We start from the raw sequence: 22,276 nt of genomic DNA, 5'->3' as shown, positions 1-22,276 counted from the left end.
TCACTAGAGTCGTTTTTTATTAAACAGTTATCTTTACTTTTACTCAAGTACGAGAATTGGGTGCTTTTCCACCACTGCTAAAATCGAGCTCACCTAGCCTACTGCGCTGGCCAATTGGATAGCTAAAATCAGTGCCTACCGCTTCCACGACCCCGGCGACAGCGACGTTTGATAGCGACGTTTGATACTAGCGTATGTGAGATTTCCTAACTTTTGAAAGCATAACCAGAAAGAGACTGTCAAAGATTACAGCAAAGAGCTGCTGTTTTTATGAGTGAGTTCATGTCTAAGTTTATTCAGCACTGTCAACACTGTTTTTATTACAAAACATAATACGTGCTTCTCTACTTCCTTCCACTCGCGCTGCAGCTGCGAGTGTATCGATAGCCCAGCGGGTTTTTTTTTCATTAGCAGCTCGTAGTGTCTACTTTAATATAGAGGAATATTTCACTCTATTGTCATAGGAACAACATGAATTTGGGCATGAGACATGTGGTGCGACTCGATGGAAGATGGTGTCCACTCTCTGGTCAGTCTCACCGGAGGAAAAGGAGGAGAGAGCAGGGTCTGTGGGAGGTGGAACTCTGAAATGTCCGACTTGTTGAGTTGTTGAACGCGGCACGTGTATAACTACAACCGGTTAGCAAGTTGGACATTTCTGAGATTCCTAGTTCGGGCTAGCATGTCAATGCTGCATAATGGTATCTTCAAAACAACTGGGAAATCGGATCTGGAAAATCACAGACTTCCAACTTCAGTGTATTCAAGACAACTGGGAACTCGGAATAAAACGAGAACCGACTGGGTGAAAACTTTTTGAATGGTCATCCAACTCAGAATTCCAAGTAGCAAACTCTGCCATCTTTCTAGAGCTCCGACTTTCCAACCTGAAGATCACGGACGTCATGATTTTACCTTTGATTTCAGAGTTCCCATTTGTCTTGAAAGCACCATGACCTTCAGATGTAATTACCATCAGTCCAGTAAAAAAAAATGGACTAATTATTTGCAAATTACTTCAATTTATGCTCAGCTGTTTATGCTCGCAAGTGCTAACACCAACGGATCTATTTTGTTATCAAAGCTTGAGTTTTGAAATATAATATGGTTTGAGAAGACCAATATTGTCAGGCCAGGCATATAGCCAATATGCTGTGATAATGTTATTAGGCCTATAGCGCAAACCTCATTACTACAGAACAGTTTTTATTAGGTTAATGTTACATTTTTTTTAAAGCAATGTTTTAACAAGTTCTGAGCGGTAGAGCTCGGGTTTCTTTTTGACTGTGAAAGTGATCTTGACTCAGAAACGGTTGGTGACCACTGCCCTATAGCTATTGGGGTCTATAATGAATTGCTTCATTAAGATTGCACAGGGGAAGGAGAACAACGTGTGGAGGGAATATGCCCGACCAGGAGCATCAACATAGCGTGCAGCTACAATAGGTTAGCAGTTAGTACCACCGTTACCACAGCCTAGCCTGCTTTGTCCCAGGCTCATCTGATTTCCTGTCAACCACCGGGGAACAACAACCGTTTGAGGGTTAACTCTGACATTTCAGAGCCCACACCCCAGCTAATCGTTGAGCGTGAGAGAGAGGTCAGAGAAAGGAACGGATAAAAACAGATAGTTGAGGGGGTGGTGGGAGGTCTTCACATGGAACAATCTCGCTGGAATGAGTGACCCGTTTTCAGATCTCACTAACCGTCACCCACACGCAGCACCGACAACAAACTCACACTGTTTTCCACTGTTTCACTCAGACTGCGACAGTGTGGGTGGGGGTCTCTGTACCGTGGTGCCATGATGACACCACTGCAGAGCTCCTGATTACTCCAGCATGTCATGTCTAACCAGGCAGACAGGCACCACTACATTATACACACCGACTCCCAAATGGCACCCTTCCCTACACAGTGCACCGCTTTTGCTCACCATGTAGTGAATAGAGTGCTATTTGGGACCTCTTGCCACAATCTCAACTCAGACCACCGGCGTTACAGCCACATCCACGCACGACTCTTCTTGACCGCATAAGCTCCCGTTACAAACCATCAGCGCGCACAGTCAGCGCCGTCCGCCATGGCTCACCCAGATCATGGGATTACTGTCGATGCACGAGAAAGAGCATGCACACACTGCCTGCATAATGCATGCATCTGCTGTGGCTGCTAAATACCCAGTTGGCTTGATGGAAGCTAAAAGCTGGTTCTTGGAAGAAGAAACCCTTGTGCACCAACCGGTTTCCACTCTGCCACTGCTGAGGAATTCAGCCCCCCCCCCCCCCCCCAAAAAAGCTTCCTTTCCATTTATAGCCTGTTGTACACTTGCTCCGGACTGCCCGGCGGGGTTCCCACCACAATACATCCCCTTTGTCTGTCGGCCTGCCCATACTGCACTCCACACACAGAAAGAGGAAACCGCAGAGTACAGGCCCTTTGACAGGGCCAAAGCATGGCTCGAGCTCTATGCTGATATTCCCAAATGGTCACAAAACAAGTGAGCTCACTGCCAAGCAAAAGAAAGCCACTGTGTTTTTGACTGATATAGACTAGGTCCCAATTGGCACCCTATTTACTATCACTATATAGTGCACTAGTCCCAGCGATCATGATCAAACTGAAAAACGTGTTTCTTAAGAATTCATTTTTTCAAAGACATTGTGCGTCACTTGTGAAAGAGAAACGTTAAGACACTGAGAAAGCGGGATAACTGCTCAGAACGGTTGTATGTATAAAGACAGCGAGAACACATGTATGTGCACTCTGTGACACCAGATTAACCTGCTGGTAGGGTACAGTTCTGGGCCAACCCGCAGAGAGCTTTCGCTTGCAGCGCAGAGAGGATTAAAGTAGAGAGAGAGCGAGAGCAAGCGACAGACTGGCAGAGAGAGCGAGAGACAGACAGATGGACGGAGTAAGAGCGAGAGAGAGAGAGAAAGGGTAAGAGACAGACAGAGAGAGACAGACAGACAGATGGACAGAGTAAGAGACAGACAGACAGACAGAGAGAGAGAAAGCGAGAGAGAGCACAGCCCGCTGGAATCCCATTGGAGTCAGGTCACAAAGTCAAGCCAAAACATCCTGTGCCTTGTTTTTTTTACCCTACAGGTCCCAGACAACGTAAGACTCTGAAATAAATGGGGATACTACTGATTATCTCCTTCCTGACTTGGTCACATGGGATTTGAGGTGCACTAGGAAAACCACAGCCCCACTGCCAAGCTGGGAGACACATTTGCTATGAGTGCTGTGTATAACATCCTACTTGTAGAGGTTGACAAAGACAGACAGTGTAGCTGTGGACAGCCTATAGCACAAACTTCAGAACAGCGGTTGCCAGCTGGTGTGTGTGTGTGTGTGTGTGAGCCTGGCTGGTTTGAGAGCAGTAATTGCTGTGACAGCGTGCCGTGTACGTACCTCTGGTTTCAGCGTATCAGGATATTTATTTACTCCACATGGCTTTGTGCAGCGCAAAAAAAAAAAAAAAAACAGAGGCCCTGCGGGGAGAGAAATACATTTCAATTAGTCATTTATCGCATTCAATGAAACATGACTATCAACAGTGTGCGCCAGCCAATGTCTGTTACTGTATCCTTCACTCCAAAAAATGGTATTTCTGCCCCGGCCCTCAGAGCGAATGGGAGCGACAGGCTGCGCTCTGTTGGACAGTGACCTCAAGATCTGAGTATTGCCTGAACAAGAGTGGTTTTCATCAAGTATCCTTCAATCGAGAGCCTCATACAGGTGTTACCAAGCTTTGATGCTTGGATTTACTACAGATGATATGCGTGAGGCAAGGCGCGATTTAAGCAATTAACAACCCAATTTATTGAGTAACTTATGCCAACTTGAGTATCTAGGAAACCTTCCAGTAGAAATCACAGCACCAAACAGAAGCATACATAAATTCATTAAAACTGAGATGGCAAGATCTGAAGAACCATAACTCTGTTTTGCATCTACTACCCCCAAATGCATTCACACATAAAGGAGAACAGCCAATGTACTTGCACATAAATCAATCTCCACTTGACACAGCGAGCAGCAAATGCACCACGCCCTGCCAGCAGTTTGAAACACTAATGTTTCAACAGTGGAGTCATTATGCCCATAGGGACAGGCGTTAGCCACATGGTAAATTGTCTTCATCTACAACAGCAATGATAACTCAGAAAAACACACAAACTTGACTTCTAAGCAGAGCACTGTTATGATGCATCTGTTTCGATCTGAATCTGTTATCGGTTTGTGACTTTGCTGTAACGGGTATGAGAATAAAAGGTGAGATATTATTTTGTCTCTGAAGTTTGGTTGTGTGTAATTCCCCAGTTTGTATAGAGTCTAAATATTCTGGCTGTATTGGAGCATGTGTCATGTCATTAACTGGCATGCACGTGTACACACATACACATGCGCACGCACAAACGGACTTCATCCGTACACCCCACACTGTGATACAAACACTTTAGGAACAGGATTTTTTTTTCAATTAAAAAAAAAAACTCACAAATCAGGCTTTAAGGAATAGATACGGATTTAGATAGTGAGGCCAGACGAAATTGGTGGGCAGAAAATATGAGAGTTCCCCCGTCGTGTGAGGCAGCTTCAGTAGTTAATTACCTCTGTCTGACAGTGGCTGGCCACACAGACAGACAGACAGACAGACCTTGCTGGCAGAGAACAGAGAATAGACTAGTAGAGACAGGCAATAATCGTGTTTGACATTCTCACTCCTCCTTCAGACTTTCCTTGACCCATACTGTTGTTCTGGGATGGTCATGGCGTCACATATTGGAGCCATTCCATTATCCTGCAGATATCACAGATAGCTATTCAAAGGCTGGTATTTAACATAAAGGATTAAATGGCATGCAAATGTCAAAGGATATCAGTCTGTCAAAACCCTGCAAACATTTAAAAGTCTAATTTGGAGATAGAGGGACAACAACATAAAAACAAGTACCCTCATTCAGTAGCATTCTGCTCTGCCAGGCACCATTATTGAGGGTTGGCTGAGCGATCATATTTCGGGGCGTACATGGAGGAAACATTGGGATTCCCCAAAAATATACTGGCAGTGCCCTATGTGTGGAAGTGAAACAGGATTTTCGTCCACATGCGTGCTCCCTTTCTCTATCGAACATAATGGGGCTGAGGCTGAGGCCTGCGGGGGAGAGCATTCAGCCACACACAGATCACATGACTGGCCGGGCACAGCGAGCTCAGTCATTCTTACTGGCGCTCTTCACTGAGTGGAGAGCAGACAAAAGCTACGGCTGATACAGTGGCTCTGCAGAGGGGGAGGAGCTCTCCATTCACATCCTGCTGGGTAGGTACTAAGCAGGGGCACGTCATATGTGGTCCTTCTGTAGCTCAGTTGGTAGAGCATGGCGCTTGTAACGCCAGGGTAGTGGGTTCGATCCCCGGGACCACCCATACGTAGAATGTATGCACACATGACTGTAAGTCGCTTTGGATAAAAGCGTCTGCTAAATGGCATATATTATTATTATATTATATACAGCCTGAGAGATAGTAACCTCAGCCCAGCCCCAATCTACATCTATACTCTCGTATAATGCACACCAAGTTAATACCATGGCTTACCTCTAAAGGCAAGGGACTAGTCACTCATCCATTTCAATGGCAGCTGTATCTACAGTATGTCCTTTGACAGATGTGGACTTGATTGACAGGTCAGGAATGGATGTGAGCAGACAGCCTTCACATGGAGGCTCTCTGGCTACGTCTATTCCTTATATAGTGCACTACTTGTGATCAGAGCCCTATGGAACCTGGTCAAAAGTAGTGCACTATACAGTACCAGTCAAAAGTTTGGACACATACTCATTCAAGGGTTTTTCTTTATTTGTATTATTTTCTACATTGTATAATAATAGTGAAGACATCAAAACTATGAAATAACACAAATGGAATCATGTAGTAACCAAAAAAAGTTGAATATGAAATATATATTTTTGATTTGTTTAAGATTCTTCAAAGTAGCCAACCTTTGCCTTGGTGACAGCTTTTCACACTCTTGACATTCTCTCAACCAGCTTCACCTGGAATGCTTTTCCAACAGTCCTGAAGGAGATCCCACATGCTGAGCACTTGTTGGCTGCTTTTCCTTCACTCTGCGGTCCAACTCATCCCAAACCATCTCGATTGGGTTGAGGTCGGGTGATTGTGGAGGCCAGGTCATCTGATGCAGCACTCCATCACTCTCAACCTTCGTCAAATAGCCCTTACACAGCCTGGAGGTTAGTTTGGGGTCATTGTTCTGTTGAAAAACAAATGATAGTCCCACTAAGCCCAAACCAGATGGGATGGCGTATCGCTGCAGAATGCTGTAATAGCAGTTGATGAACAGTTGATGTTGAGATGTGTCTGTTACTTGAATTCTGTAAAGCATTTATTTGGGCCGGAATCTAAGATGCAGTTAATTGCTGATTTCTGAGGCTGGTAACTGTAATGAACTTCTTTAGCAGAGGTAACTCCGGGTCTTCCTTTCCTGTGGCGGTCCTCATGAGAGCCAGATTCATCATAGCGCTTAATGTTTTTTTGCGACTGCACTTGAAGAAACCTTCAACGTTCTTGAAATCTTCTTGATTGACTGACCTTCATGTCTTAAAGTAATGACAGACTGTAGTTTCTCTTTGCTTATTTAAGCTGTTCTTGCCATAATATGGACTTGGTCTTTTACCAAATAGGACTATCTTCTGTATACCACCCCAACCTTGTCACAACACAACTGATTGGCTCAAACGCATTAAGAAGGAAAGAAATTCCACAAATTCACTTTTAAGAAGGCACACCTGTTAATTGAAATGCATTCCAGGTGACTACCTCATGAAGCTGGTTGAGAGAATGCCAAGAGCGTGCAAAGCATTAATCAAGGCAAAGGGTGGCAACTTTAAAGTAATAAAATATATTTTGATTTGTTTAACACTTTTTTGGTTTCTTCATGATTCAATATGTGTTGTTTCATAGTTGATGTCTTCACTATTATTTTACAATGTAGAAAATAGTAAAAATAAATAAGTACCCTGGAATGTAGAGTGTTTATACAGACAGAGTGGAGACAATGGATTACAATGAATGAAAGGTTAGAGTTTAAAGACATTTTGGATGACGAATCACTGTAGCCTATACCCCAATGAGACCTCCCATTAACCTAGCGTTGGGGAAATTTGCAACAAAAGGGCCAGGTTTGTAATTGTCACCACTGAATATGTAACACAATTATGAGATAATGGAATTCCTTCAAAATGACTTGCAGAGGAAGTGTTTGATTATTAAAAATTTTTTTTTATAAACCCATATTACTTCCAGCTCTGTTGCTGCTCTCCCACTACAGTAATTAAAGAGAAAGAAATTAACATTAACAATGGCTTTAGGCCCCTTTGACGTTTTCAGAGCTTCCTCAAGGTAAAGCTCTATACTTCTGGCAATATTGCTTTATCCACTGGCAATGACGGGGAATTTAAATGGGGCGTATTGAGGGCCTAGGCCTGGTGCTCCAGCCAGGAGGCCGGGGTGATGCCAGGATGAGCAATCGTCTCCTTTGTCGCCCCCAGCCAGCAGCAGCTGCATCAGCATTGCAGAGAGATGACACTGCAGAGAGGCAACAGAGAGGAGGAGCGGGGAGCATGGAGGGCAGACAGGCACTCCTCAGAGACAGTTTAACTGCTACCTGTTGTACAGTTATACTGTACAAGTGTATATCACTATATAGTAGTACAGTAGAGTATGGGAGGCCAGACAGGCACCACTCAGACAATGTTTAACTGTTTCAAATGTGGCACAAATCCAATGTGGGTAAAATGGTACCTATATTAGCATTTCCATGCCTCATGTCCAAATCACCTTAAAATATCTAAAAATGTATTGTGTAACTCAATTATGTTACTTATAGAGGATTTGGATATGAAGTGTGAAAATGCTTATATTTGATTGGATTTGTGCCACTAATGCTAGAAAGTTAGCATTTGAAACAGTGGCCAGGTAAACAAAACCAAAGCCTGGGTTACTGTCGTAGCTTGCTTAGAGGGTAAGAAAACCAATATTTAATTTTGTAATTTGGATGAACTATCCCTTTAACAATGGGGTGGGGAGGTTCTTTATAAAATAATTACCTAGTAGCAGGAACAGCACCATCTAGTGGTCAGAGCCTGGTAATATCAAGATGTAAGATAGCCTATTCATTGATGGAAATACCAGATGATGTAAATAGATTTGACCGGTCATGCTTATTGGCCTATGGGTTGCATAATTTAGTGGAATTAAATTGCCGGGTGTATATATTCATTGTGTAACTTCCACGACTAATTTCTCTGAACAGACAAAAACAAAAATCCACTGAGAATACATAACATAGGATGAAGAAACAATACTCCTAGCCGCCATACTACTCGTCAAACATAGAGAACTGATACTTTATACCCGTTATTGGGGTGGGATTGGAATGGTGTGTGGAGGTTCCGTGGATGGCTTTAGGCCACTTCCTTATTCCTCATGTCGTTTTCATTGTTAGAAAAAAATGTTTGGTCCAAATAGGACGTATAGTACTATAATTATTGAATATTATATGAAATCATATCAATTAAAATGGCCTATTTGGGTGCAAATATATTTCAACAAATAATGATGCTGGAATGCTTATCTTACTACTAACTACAGAAACGATTCCATAACAATCTGAGGTGGCTGGTGTCATGGCTTACTGTAATGACATGGATATGCATGACATTAAACACAGCTAGCACATTCATAGGATTAATTAAATATTCATAAAAATAAAATAAACTTCAGGGCAGCATATCATCATTAATAAATGACCAAACATAGTATACTGTATTCTCTTTTCATTATCTTGTTCAATGGAGAGAGCACCACCCTCATGATTCATACTTTATTATGGCGGGGGAAAATGACACTATGTATTTTTTTATTTCACCAGGTAGGCCAGTTGAGAACAAGCTCTCATTTACAACTGCGACCTGGCCAAGATAAAGCAAAGCAGTGCGACAAAAACAACACAGAGTTACACATGGGATAAACAAACGTACAGTCAATAACACAATAGAAAAATTTATATACACTGTGTGCAAATTTAGCATTTAACACTGGAGTGGTAGATGTGCAGATGATGATGTGCAAGAAGAGATACTGGAGTGCAAAAGAGCAAGAATAAATAACAATATGTGGATGAGGTAGTTGGGTGGGCTATTTACAGATGGGCTGTGTACAGGTGCAGTGATCGGTAAGCTGCTCTGACAGCTGATGCTTAAAGTTAGTGAGGGAGATATAAGTCTCCAGTTTCAGTGATTTTGTCATTCGTTCCAGTCATTGGCAGCAGAGAACTGGAAGGAAAGGCGGCCAAAGGAAGAGTTGGCTTTGGGGATGACGAGTGAAATATACCTGCTGAAGCGCGTGCTATGAGTGGGTGTTGCTATGGTGACCAGTGAGCTGAGATAAGGCGGGGCTTTACCTCGCAAAGACTTGTCGATGACCTGGAGCCAGTGGGTTTGGCGACGAATATGAAGCTGAGGGCCAGCCAACGAGAGATTACAGGTCGCAGCACACTACGAGAGCATACGACTCAAACGTTTCCAATTGAAAGCCTGTTTCGTTAAGTTACATGTCCGAGTCATACATATCACAACATACACAGGCACACAATTTTACCATCCACAATATGTAATACTGATATCATTTCATATGCAAAGTCTTTAGGAGAGAGAAATCGTCCTGCCATTCAACAAAGGACGAAGCATTCCCTATATACAATCCAACACAAGGCAATATGAAGTTTAACATAGATTCACAAAGTAATAAAAGGGAAAACCCTCGGTTTTTATTTTCTCTTCATTTTCCACAGGAAATATTTTGTGTGCTCTCCCAGCTGCGTGTAAAGCCCCATGAGGATGGGATGGAGATGTAGCTTGTTGTTTCCCAACAGCAGCATATGGCGGAAACCTGCTATGAGAACCTATCATTGCTGCCTTAGTACTTGTGCAGTGGTAAGAACATTTAGGCTGGTGGTTGGTAGAATCCATGTACTTATTTAGCAATATAATCTTAAATATAGTCTTGCCAGTTTGCATCATAAGAGCGCCATTAGGACTGCAAAGCTCCTGAATACAGACCTTTATTGAAGATGAAAGGTACGGTACATTGGAGTTTGAGAGATTAAATATGAGAGAGAGAGCGAGATTAAAATAGAAACAGTTCGGGACACTATTAGGGGAATCCCTGGCTCTGTGCTGATGCTCTCAAACCAATTTAAAATTCAAATAAAAAAACAGCACATTTCCTTGAATGATATGTATAGTCAGTTACCACTTAGTGACACCACACCAGTGTGTAGGCTATTTCTGCTTTCACTGTAAACCTCTTTAAGTACCAAGAAATCACTAGTTTCCTTCCCCGGCCAACAAAACCACAAGCAAGCAAGCACACACCACACACACACACACACACACACACACACACACACACACACACACACACACACACACACACACACACACACACACACACACACACACACACACACACACACACACACACCAGGGTTTCCATTAGCCAGTGATAATCAGCTTTTGGCAACAACAACAAAAAAAGAAAGAAAGAAAAGCAGATTAATAAAATTGGCACCGGGCAATTGTCCGGGAGAAGAAAAAATCTGATTGCAAAAATAATGCTTTTTAGCCTATTCATTAATGGAAATACCAGTTGATGGAAATACATTTAAACAGGTCATGCTTATCGGTCTATGGGTTGCATCATTTAATGGAATTAAATTGGCGGGTGTATATATTCGTTACGTAACTTATTTATCACATGCGCATAGTACAGAGCCTTTGAGAGGATGACAGCGTTTTTAGAAGCCCAATCATCACACAACAATTCTACTGTAAATGCAATCATGTGTTAAATTGTTTTTGGGCCCCGATTAAAATAAGCTACTATTTTTATTTCTCAACTGGCAATTGAAGCGTGTTTCCCATTCGGAGAGGCAACATAAGGCAGACTTCCTCAGCGCGTCACACACCACTTTGCAATGAGCTGGAGGCAGTGTCCATTTTGAAAACATATGACCAAAAATATAAATACAACACGGAACAATTTCAAAAGATTTTACTGATTTACAGTTCATATAAGGAAATCAGTCAATTGAAATAAATTAATTAGGCCCTAATCTGTAGATTTTGCATGACTGGGAATACAGATATGCATCTGTTGGTCACAGATGCCTTAACAAAAAAGGTAGGGGTGTGGATCAGAAAACCAGTCAGTAAATGGTGTGACCACCGTTTGCCTCATGCAGCGTGACACATCTCCTTCGCATAGAGTTGATCAGGCTGTTGATTGTGTCCTGTGGAATGTTGTCCCACTCCTCTTCAATGGCTGTGTGAAGTTGCTGGATATTGTCGAGAACTGGAACACGCTGTCTGGTGAATACGCAGGCCATGGAAGAACTGGGAAATGTTCAGCTCCCTGAGACACCCTGATCTGTTTTGCCTGTCTTGTGCTCGTCTCCACCCCCACCAGGTGTCTCCCATTTGTCCCCATTATCTCCTGTGTATTTATACCTGCGTTTTCTGTTTGTCTGTTGCCAGTTCGTCTTTTCCCGTCAAGTCCTACCAGCGTGTTTTCCCGTTTTCGAGTTGCTATTTTCTAATCTTCCCGGTTTTGACAATTCTGCCTGAACTGAGCCTGCCTGCCGTTCTGTACCCTTCTGACACTGCCCTGGATTACTGACCTCTGCCTGACATAAGCCTGCCTGCCGTTCTGTACCCTTCTGACACTGCCCTGGATTACTGACCTCTGCCTGACCTAAGCCTGCCTGCCTTTCTGTACCTTACTGACATTGCCCTGGATGAATGACCTCTGTCGGCCCTTGACCTGTCGTTTGCCTGCCCCCTGTTTGATAAACATCTGTGATTCGAACTGTCTGCATCGGAGTCTTATCCTGAGTCCTGATACTTCCAGGAATTGTGTACAGATCCTTGCAACATGGGGCTGTGCATTATCATGCTGAAACATGAGGTGATGGAGGCAGATGTTTGACATGAAAATGGGCCTTAGGATCTCACCACGGTATCTCTGTGCATTCAAATTGCCATCTATAAAATGCAATTGTGTTCGTTGTCCATAGCTTATGCCTGCCAATACCATAACCCCACCATGGAGCACTTTGTTCACAACAATGACATCACCAAACCGCTTGCCCACACGACACCATACGTGGTCTGTCAAATTCTCTAAAATTACATTGGAGGCGGCTTATGGTAGAGAAATTAACATTACATTCTCTGGCAAGAGCTCTGGTGGACATTCCTGCAGTCAGCACGCCAATTGCATGCTTCCTTTCAAACTTGAGACATCTGTGGCATTGTGTTATGTGACAAAACAGCACATTTTAGAGTGGCCTTCTGTCCCCAGCACAAGGTGCCTCTGTGTAAGGATCATGTTTAATCAGCTTGTTGATATGCCACACCTGTCAGATGGATGGATTATCTTGGCAAGGGACAAATCTTCAGTAGCAGGGATGTAAACAAATTTGTGCACAATATTTGTGCATATGGAACATTTCTGGGATCTTATATTTCAGCTCATGAAACACGGGACCAGACATGTTACATGTTGCGTTTTATATTTTTGTTCAGTGTAGCTACTTAATTTTTTGAAACCTGAATTTTTTACTACATATTATGAGGCAGGTTTTTACCTTGCTTCATAGTAGCTTATTCAAAATCCGACCATATCCGTGAAGGCAGTTATTGTATAAAAGACGTCCATATGCCATTGAAACCATGTTCTATTGGTTTAACTGTCTTTCATTGTCCGGTATCCAAATTCATATGTAGCCTGCTGCCTTGTGCACATTGCTGCACTAATAATGTGAAGAAATAATAGTTGATCAACATTTTAAGCCTTTAAACATTGTTTTTTTTTTCAATGTATCCTAGGCCTACTGGTCGTATGAATTTGAGCTCTGTAGTCCCACAACTGTCCCAGAGTTTGTTTGGGCCATTTCTTTCTCGACAAACTGACCAATAGAATAGGTCGTATACAAGTTTATGGGGGAATAGTATAATTCTCATAGGTGGCGCGTCCATAAGGCTAGGTAGGGGAAACTAAACTTTCCCTAAGTCAATTGAATTAAACTGCCAAAATTATAAATGGACAACGTTGTTTTTATTGATCTGTTTGTTTGTCAGTGTCAGCAGAGTAGGCTATCCTGTAATTTGTAGTATTAAAAAATATTCTGCTAAAACCTCTCCAGTCATATAAAATGTGTTTTTCCCCATGCAAAGAAATAATAAAAGTATCTGATATTGCCTATAACCCAAGCCTCTACGTTATGTGTATTCAGCCATGGATTGAACAGTCTTTTTTTGCGAACAGTGATTGAGTTATATTATTAGCCTAAATTATGACTATCCAACCTACTCATCACATAAGTCTGCAAATGCGATGATGCATGGAATGCTTTATTGTAAAAGGTGCATTTTTAAATATTTTTTTGCTTCCCCAAACATGAAACTCACGTGCCGCCTATACATAGGCTACTGTTCATTACTCATCTTGTTGACGGAGAAAAGTAAATGCGGATGGTTATTATAACATCTTCAAAGTGCACGGGAAGGACACGCGTCGTTGCATCCTTGACTTGTATGTTGTGTTAAGACTAATTACCGTAATCTGAATGTGATTTCTGTCATTCTGAGCACCGTGGGAGGACGCCCTAATCAGGTTATGTACCCAATGCATATGGGTCCGGTCAATTTCTCAAAATGTCTGGTAAATTAAAATGCTGCCGGTCAAACGTCTGGTGACAAGAATTCATAATGGATCTCCCCCCACACAGGTAGAGGTGGCGTGGGTGTTGATAAGGGACCGTGTCTGTGTGTGATATGATCTGGCTCTGGGGACTTGTTAGACAAACAGTCCAGCTAATTGAATTCCGCTTTGAAGGAATATTCCCAAGATGGCCATCTCCATGAGGCCTGAGCCAACCCTGTTTTGACAGGCTTTCATGCAAGCATATCAGTTGCATGCACATCATTTTATCCGATGATGTTAGTGCAGCAATGACCCAGTGGCACATGCTTGGGTTTCAGTCATATTCTTTCCACCATGTTTCATTTTGCGGTGGAGTCTACGAGCTGTGAAGAAGTGAACACACCGGCCTTTCATATCACTAAAGTAAAAATGCAAAAGCAGAAATGACACAAAGATGCTTCTGGGGATTCACTTGGAGGAAATCATATGATCTCCTAGCTTCACATGTCAACCACAGGGGGCTGCTGAGGGGAGGACGGCTCAAAGTGATGTCTTGAATGGAGTAAATGGAATCAAAGCAAGCTTTATTTATACAGCACATTTCAGAAGTGGAGTACAACGGAATGGTGCTTTACAGGGGGAAAAAAAATCATAAAAAACTCAAATAAAAGCTGAAATATTTACTACATAACGAACGAGATAAAAAAAACGAAAGAAAAGCAAAGCTAAAAATATGTGTTGTAAGATCTCTTTTAAATATGTCCACAGTTTCGGGTTTTCTGGACGGCTATTCCAGAGGCTTGGTCCTAGGCTTTGGGGTAGTTAAAAGGTCAGTGCCAGAGGACCTGAGGGACCTACTGGGTACATAACTTAAAAACATGTCTGACATGTATTGGAGTGCACAAATGTGGATTGACTTACAGTGGCAAGAAAAAGTATGTGAACCCTTTGAAATTACCTGGATTTCTGCATAAATTAGTCATACAATTTGATCTAATCTTCATCTTCGTCACAACAATAGACAAACATAGTGTGCTTACGTATGTGAACCTCGGGGCTAATGACTTTTCCAAAAGCTAATTGGAGTCAGGAGTCAGCTAACCTGGAGTCCAATATATGAGACGAGATTGGAGATGCTGGTTATAGCTGCCCTGTCCTATAAAAAAAACACTCACAAAATTTGAGTTTGCTATTCACAAGAGGCATTGCCTGATGTGAACCATGCCTCGAACAAAAGAGATCTCAGAAGACCTAAGATAAAGAATTGTTGACTTGCATAAAGCTGAAAATAGATACAAAATTATCTCTAAAAGCATTGATGTTCATCAGTCCACAGTAAGACAAATTGTCTATATATGGAGAAAGTTCAGCACTGTTGCTACTCTCCCTAGGAGTGGCTGTCCTGCAAAGATGACTGCAAGAGCACAGCGCAGAATGCTCAATGAGGTTTAGAAGAATCAGTTAAAGTGTCAGCTAAGACTTACAGAACTCTCTGGAACATGCTAACATCTCTGTTGACAAGTCTACGATATGTAAAACACTAAACAAGAATGGTGTTCATGGGAGGACACCACGGAAGAAGCCACTTGTTGCATGTCTGAAGTTCGCAAAAGAGCCCATGGATGTTCCACAGCGCTTCTGGCAAAATATTCTGTGGACAGATGAAACTAAAATTGAGCTGTTTGGAAGGAACACACAACACTATGTGTGGAGAAAAAAAAGGCCCAGCACACCAACATCAAAACATTATCCCAACTGAAAAGTATGATGGAGGGAGCATCATGGTTTGGGGCTGCATTGCTGCCCCAGGGCCTGCACAGCTTGCTGTCATCGACGGAAAAATAAATTCCCAAGTTTATCAAGACATTTTGCAGGAGAATGTTAGGCTATCTGTCTGCGAATTGAAGCTCAACAGAAGTTAAGTGATGCAATAGGACAACGACCCAAAACACAGAAGTAAATCAACAACACAATGGCTTCAACAGAAGAAAATACTCCTTCTGGAGTGGCCCAGTCAGAGTCCTGACCTCAACCCGATTGAGATGCTGTGACATGACCTCGAGAGCGGTTCACACCAGACATCTTAAGAATATTGCTGAACTGAAACAGTTTTGTAAAGATGAACGGTCCAAAATCCCTCCTGACCGCTGTGCAGGTATGATCCGCAACTACACTGTGAATGTTTACCCGGTGTGTTCAACAAAGACATGAAAACGTATCATTGTTTGTGTGTTATTAGTTTAAGCAGACTGTGTTTGTCTTATTGTTGTGACCTAGATGAAGATCAGATCAATTTTTAATGACAAGTTCATGCAGAAATCCAGGTAATTCCAAAGGGTTCACATACTGTACTTTTTATTGCCACTGTAAAAACCAATAGAAGAATCTTAAAATGAATTATAAAACTCACAGGCAGCCAGTACAGAGTAGAGGTTGACCGATTAGGATTTTCCAACGCCTTTACCGATTATTGGAGGACAGAAAAAGCCAGTCAGACTGCTCTATCAAATCATAGACTTAGTTATAACATAATAACACACAGAAATACGAGCCTTAGGTCATTAATATGGTCAAATCCGGAAACTATCATCTCGAAAACAAGACGTTTATTCTTTCAGTGAAATACGGAACCGTTACATATTTTATCTAACGGGTGGCATCCATAAGTCTAAATATTGCTGTTACATTGCGCAACCTTTAATGTTATGTCATAATGGCAAATTAGTTCGCAATGAGCCAGGCGGCCCAAACTGTTGCATATACCCTGACTCTGCATGCAATGATAGCAAGAGAAGTGACACAATTTCACCTGGTTAATATTGCCTGCTAACCTGGATTTCTTTTAGCTAAATATGCAGGTTTAAAAATATATACTTCTGTGTATTGATTAGGTACACGTTGGAGCTACGACAGTTTTCGCGAATGCGCACTGCATCGATTATATGCAACGCAGGACACGCTAGATAAACTAGTAATATCATCAACCATGTGTAGTTATAACTAGTGATTATGATTGATTAAGTTTAATGCTAGCTATCAACTTATCTTGGCTTCTTACTGCATTTGTGTAACAGGCATGCTCCTCGTGAGGCAGGTGGTTAGAGTGTTGAACTAGTTAACCGTAAGGTTGCAAGGTTGAATCCCTGAGTTGACAAGTTAAAAATCTGTCGTTCTGCCCCTGAACAAGGCAGTTAACCCACCGTTCCTAGGCCGTCATTGAAAATAAGAATGTGATCTTAACTGACTTCCCTAGTTAAATACAGATGAAATAAAGGGGTAGAATAATAATAATAAATAAAATAAAAATCGTCAAAATCGACATCCAAAATTACAGATTTCCGAGTGTTATGAAAACTTGAAATCGGCCATTCCGATTAATCGGTCGACCTCTAGTACAGAGACCTTAAAACTGCTGTAATGTGTGCTCTCCGTTTGGTCTTGGTCAGTACCCACGCTGCAGCATTCTGTAGGTTTTGCAGTTGACCAATGGCTTTCTTGGGTAGACCAGACAGGAGAGCATTACAGTAGTCAAGCCTGCTTGTAATAAAAGCATGGATGAGTCTCTCTGTATCAGCCTGAGAGAGAAACGGCTGTGACTTGGCAATGTTCCTCAGGTGGTAAAAACCTATTTTGGTCACATTCCTAATGTTTGATGTGTTCGATACCATTCCATTGATTCGTTCCAGTGATTACTATGAGCCTGTCCTCCCCAATTAAGGCGCCACCAGCCGCCTGTGATGTCAACATACACCCCCTAATGAAGCTGTCATACTCTGGATTCATCCATGGTTAAACATTTACTCATCTGTAAAAATCTGTTAATTTTAGCCCATCAGTACGTCAGTGTAAACCACACAATCGGAACAAAAAAAACTGTAAAACACAGAGACAGATTTCATCTCCCCACACTAGATTTGTCACACAAATGGCATCATTGTTGTTGTGTGTGACCTTCGGAGCACTGGGCTGATGCTGAGCACAGAGCGGCTACTGAGCTCTGAGGTTAGGGGGACGACCCACGCGTGAGCCCCACATCGGACCGAACGTGGGCTTAGAGCAGAACAGCAGCTATGCGATTACATCAGCACTGAACACAACACAGGCCCCTGGTCATGGCCCTTTCAAAATGGCCTCTGCTATTTGAGGAGAGGGCGAGGTGACAGGAAATGTCACACAGAAGACCGTGACTACAGTGGCCCCAACCAGATTGTCAAAATAGAGTACAAAGTGGTTGGGTTGTGTTATGCACATACAACTAGCATAAATCCAGCCAAAATGACGATACAAAGACCTGGATTGATTTAGCTAACAAATGTGGCGATGTTGGGCAAGATATGATCCAAAGCATCCCAGTTCAAATGAAAGCACCTGAAAAGCACAAAAACCCAGTCCAAAGAAGCGACTGTGTAGCGTGATTTACTGTATGAGCAGGTCAGAGCAGTTTTGTCTCTCTGTGGTGCGACAGCAGAGAGTAGCAGCATGCCATGCTGTCACAGGATCAACAGTGAGCAGCAACATGGTGGTTTGGCAGCTCTCTCTCCAGCAGAAGAATGGGAGTGAATGGGAGAACGTGTACAGTTCTGTATCTCTGACTTACAAACTGCACTGTATGCAGACTGACTGGGACTGGGCTCCAGGTGCCAAGTGGTGAATTACACAGAGGAAAATGCTCTGCATACCTCATTACTATCAGGTTAAATTACCCAAAAGAGCTTCCCTCTGTAGGGAAGTTCATTATGACAAGAGCAGCATGCACTTGCCCTTTCCAAGCTGAAACTTCTACAAGGACAATAGTGGCTAAAATGCATTATGGAAAAGTCCAAACCTTTTTTTCAAAACATTAAGGAATATTGAAGAGAGAGGAGGGAATATTTTCTCTATCTTGTGCTGAAATGAGACAAAACAAACCTCATCCGTGTACATCGGGGAGGGGCAAATTTGATGGGGGTGGGGGCCGCAAGACAATCTGAACTCATTACGAGGGGCCTCAGTTGCTCCCGAGTCTGCGTACCCACGTGTGCAAAAGAGGGCCGCCGCCCATGGAACGTAACCTTGTCAACCACGTTGAGTCGGTGTGTGTGTGTGGCCTCTATGTAAGATGATATTTCAACATGAGCAGGGATTTCTGTAGTTTCCAAGGTTACCATTGTGGATCCTGCAAACAAAACAAAAAAAAACAAAAAAAAAACGCAGGAGCACCTTGCAGACAGCTTTTCACACCAAACAATTACACTATGCATCCATGCCTGGCACCTGAAATCAAGCCGGCAATATAGGCCTACGTTCTGCAATTGTAATACAAGCAACTTTTCTGTAAAAGACATGCAGTAAAGTTTAGTCAGCGAGTTGCCGTGCCAACCCATGTCATTGGTCAAAAACCAACAGATACAGGAACTCTGGAAGTTGGGAGAATAGTACAAGCCTAGGCGAGTTGTCTTAACATTCTTAGCTTTAGTAAAAGAAAACAATAACACATTTGAGAGAGTTATTCACATCAATACTGAAGAGCAGCATATGTGATGTGTAGCCCAAGGGTTAGTGAAGAATTAAGCAACTTGTCTCGCCATCAAGATGATGGAGAGACCAGATACAATCGTCCCGACATCAACTACCGTACCGGAAAAACCAACTGTAAGGTTTGGTAGAGGAGGAATAATGGTCTGGGGCTGTTCTTCATGGTTCGGGCTAGGCCCCTTAGTTCCAGTGAAGGGAAATCTTAACGCTATAGCATACAATGACATTCTAGACGATTCTGTGCTTCCAACTTCGTGGCAACAGTTTGCGGAAGGCCCTTTCCTGTTTCAGCATTACAATACCCCCGTGCACAAAGTGAGGTCCATACAGAGATGGTTTATTGACATCGGTGTGGACGAATTTGACTGGCCAACACAGGGCCCTGACCTCAACCCCATCGAACACTTTCAGGATGAACTGGAACGCCGACTGCGAGCCAGGCTTAATCACCCAAAATCAATGCCCTAACCTCACTAATGCTCTTGTGGCTGAATGGAAGCAAGTCCCTGCAGCAATGTTCCAACATCTAGTGGAAAGCCTTCCCAGATGAGTGGAGGCTGTTATAGCAGCAAAGTGGCGGCAACTCCATATTAACGCCCATGATTTTGGAATGAGATGTTCAACAAGAAAGTGTCCACATATTTTTGGTAATGCAGTGTATCTAATCTATCTTTGACCAAACCTTCCTACAGGGTATGAAGGAAATGGACCAAATATAGCTTGGTATGGCATCTGACCTTTGTTGACAAGTAATTAAAGAATAAGAAACTAACAATACAACAGTACTCCCATTTGGTAAGGTAAGCATAATGCAAAACAATGAAAATGTATCGGCCTATGTAAACTAGGCCACAGCTATGTAATACACAACCCGTTTCTATGTCTGGGACCTGTACTGCACAGAGGAATTAGCGTAAGTGCATTCATGACTTGATTTTTAGGAAGGATGCCTTGTATTGTATTGATAGAAGAATGTGGAGGTCAACTAGCACAACTGACCCCAACTAACAAAGGAAAGTGGCAACCAATTTCACAACAATGGGTTGGTTTATTCTCAAAGACTGCATATTCTCAGGAGTATTCAATGGGGAGGTTACTATCCAACCCACTTCATGTATTTAAGATGATTTTAAATATGCATGAATAACATTGCTATTCTTGAATGAGTCATATCCAAGTCCTGTAATATTTCTAAATGATTGTAATGGAAAAAAGTGGGTCATCAACAAAATGCTGTGATGAACACAGAGTCAAAGGAATACAAGTTGGCAACATACAGTACGACGGTCTTCACAACCAAGCAATGGCAAGCTTGTCCACTGGTTGACTATAGCGCTTCACCATATAAAGACTCGTCAACCAATAGAAACCAATCAAGAAATCAACATTTGCTTCATTGTATCCTTCATCGCGACGCTATCTGTTATGAATGAATTGGGTAGAATGCTGATAGAGATGGTTATCACTAGGCTACTAGTGCTGTATGGTAAACAAATTCACCAAGCGGCTCAATGCGACAAGGCACGGAAGGTTGACTGTTTTTGCAGACACAGCACATAGATGTGTTATTTCTAATGAATACACATAACGCGTTCGAGGATCGAGGGCAGGATACTTGCGACTGGCCAATGCAATTTGCACGTTCTTATTATGGCAACGAAAGCCTATAAATATATTTCGGAAACATCTGATCTGTAACATCAGCCTACAGACAAGAGACAAAAATGCGTTAACCACAAGAACACACTAAATTGACCCCATTTGCTGTTCCAATTGATACAATCAAAGTAATTCATTTTGTACTGTTAGCTATAGGGAGCGATTCAACCTAAACATGATAGTAAAGGATAAATGGTTCCTTACCGGTTCGAAGGCGTTTAATTAACCGGACGAATGTATTCCATTGTAGTTGTAGATGAGACAGACGCTTATAGTTTTTCTGAAAATAATGGCCAAATAGCTTGCAGAAATCCAGCGCTTTCTTCGTGCTACCCCACTCCCTCGCTGTAGCTGATGAGTGCGATGGCGTTGTCTTTGCAGGGCCACAATTAAACTAACGGTACCAGTGGAGTGATTGACAACACCGCCAGCCAATAGAATGGGAGGATTATTTTAGTGAGGAACAGGGGATTGTAAACAGGGCCACGTTCAGTTTCCAAACGTGCTCGAACGTTGCAGATAGAAATGCCATAAATAGAGCCTCCGTGATTCCTTGTTCTACATGTCAGAGAGGCGTGTTTGCTTTAACATGTTGATATCTGAACATTCCAAAAATGTTGTGACCTACTGAACGCCCCCAGGTTAGATAGAGTCAACAGACTAGGCCTATGTGGAGAGCGTTGAAGTCGAGATACTATTGCATTAGAAGTATTTCCATGACATCAGATTAATTTGGGGTCTAGTCTAGGACAAGGCGTGGTTGCCCATAATGAATGTCAATCAATAGATGGAGGGATGACGTATGCCTACTTCACATTTAGGCTATGAATTTTTATTAACTTTGTAATGGAAAGCTGGCATCAGTTCAATTAGGACAGTGCGTTGCCAATTAACATGCCTATAGGCCTACACGAATACCAAATGTTAGATACTTTTCGAATTGAGAAGATACAAAATAACTGCTCAATACAATGGAAAAGTTTAGGATAATGCAATGTCCTCCTCCTCACCACCATCATCAGTGTGATTCAATCAAAGATTATTGGAATTCAGTCCATTATTCCTCGCGCTGACAACGCGCTCTGATAACGATTGCGTTGGGGCGCCCTCTGCTGTTTAAAGACAACAATTACCCGTTTTCATCACTCAAACTTCCCCCCAGTTATCCCTTATTATAAACCAGGTAGTTTGGGTCCTGTATGCAGATTGACTGAAAGCCATAGTATATTTAAGGGATAAACATTACCTTGGAAATAATGGACGACAACACTCTGCGTCCTCCATTTGCAAGGTTTATTTTTCA

The 22,276-nt window shown here is 42.4% G+C and overlaps 1 protein-coding gene across 2 annotated transcripts in view; it reads right to left on the bottom strand.

Moving 5' to 3' along the window:
* LOC123995010 (tyrosine-protein kinase Fyn) overlaps window positions 1–21,346 on the bottom strand; it is a 70,645-nt gene extending 49,299 nt beyond the window's left edge. For both annotated transcript variants that reach the window (XM_046298208.1, XM_046298211.1), the window contains exons 1-2: window positions 21,178–21,346; window positions 3,421–3,500 (exon numbers count right to left, since the gene is read on the bottom strand). The gene's annotated coding sequence lies outside the window, so the exon portion shown is untranslated. The remainder of the gene's footprint in view (window positions 1–3,420; window positions 3,501–21,177) is intronic.
* Between the last annotated feature and the right edge of the window lie 930 nt (window positions 21,347–22,276).

The sequence above is a fragment of the Oncorhynchus gorbuscha genome, linkage group LG14 (genome assembly GCF_021184085.1).
Source record: "Oncorhynchus gorbuscha isolate QuinsamMale2020 ecotype Even-year linkage group LG14, OgorEven_v1.0, whole genome shotgun sequence".
NCBI classification, from domain to species: domain Eukaryota; kingdom Metazoa; phylum Chordata; class Actinopteri; order Salmoniformes; family Salmonidae; genus Oncorhynchus; species Oncorhynchus gorbuscha.
The sequence above is the reverse complement of the archived record's forward strand: the minus strand, read 5'-3'. Positions and strand labels throughout refer to the sequence as shown.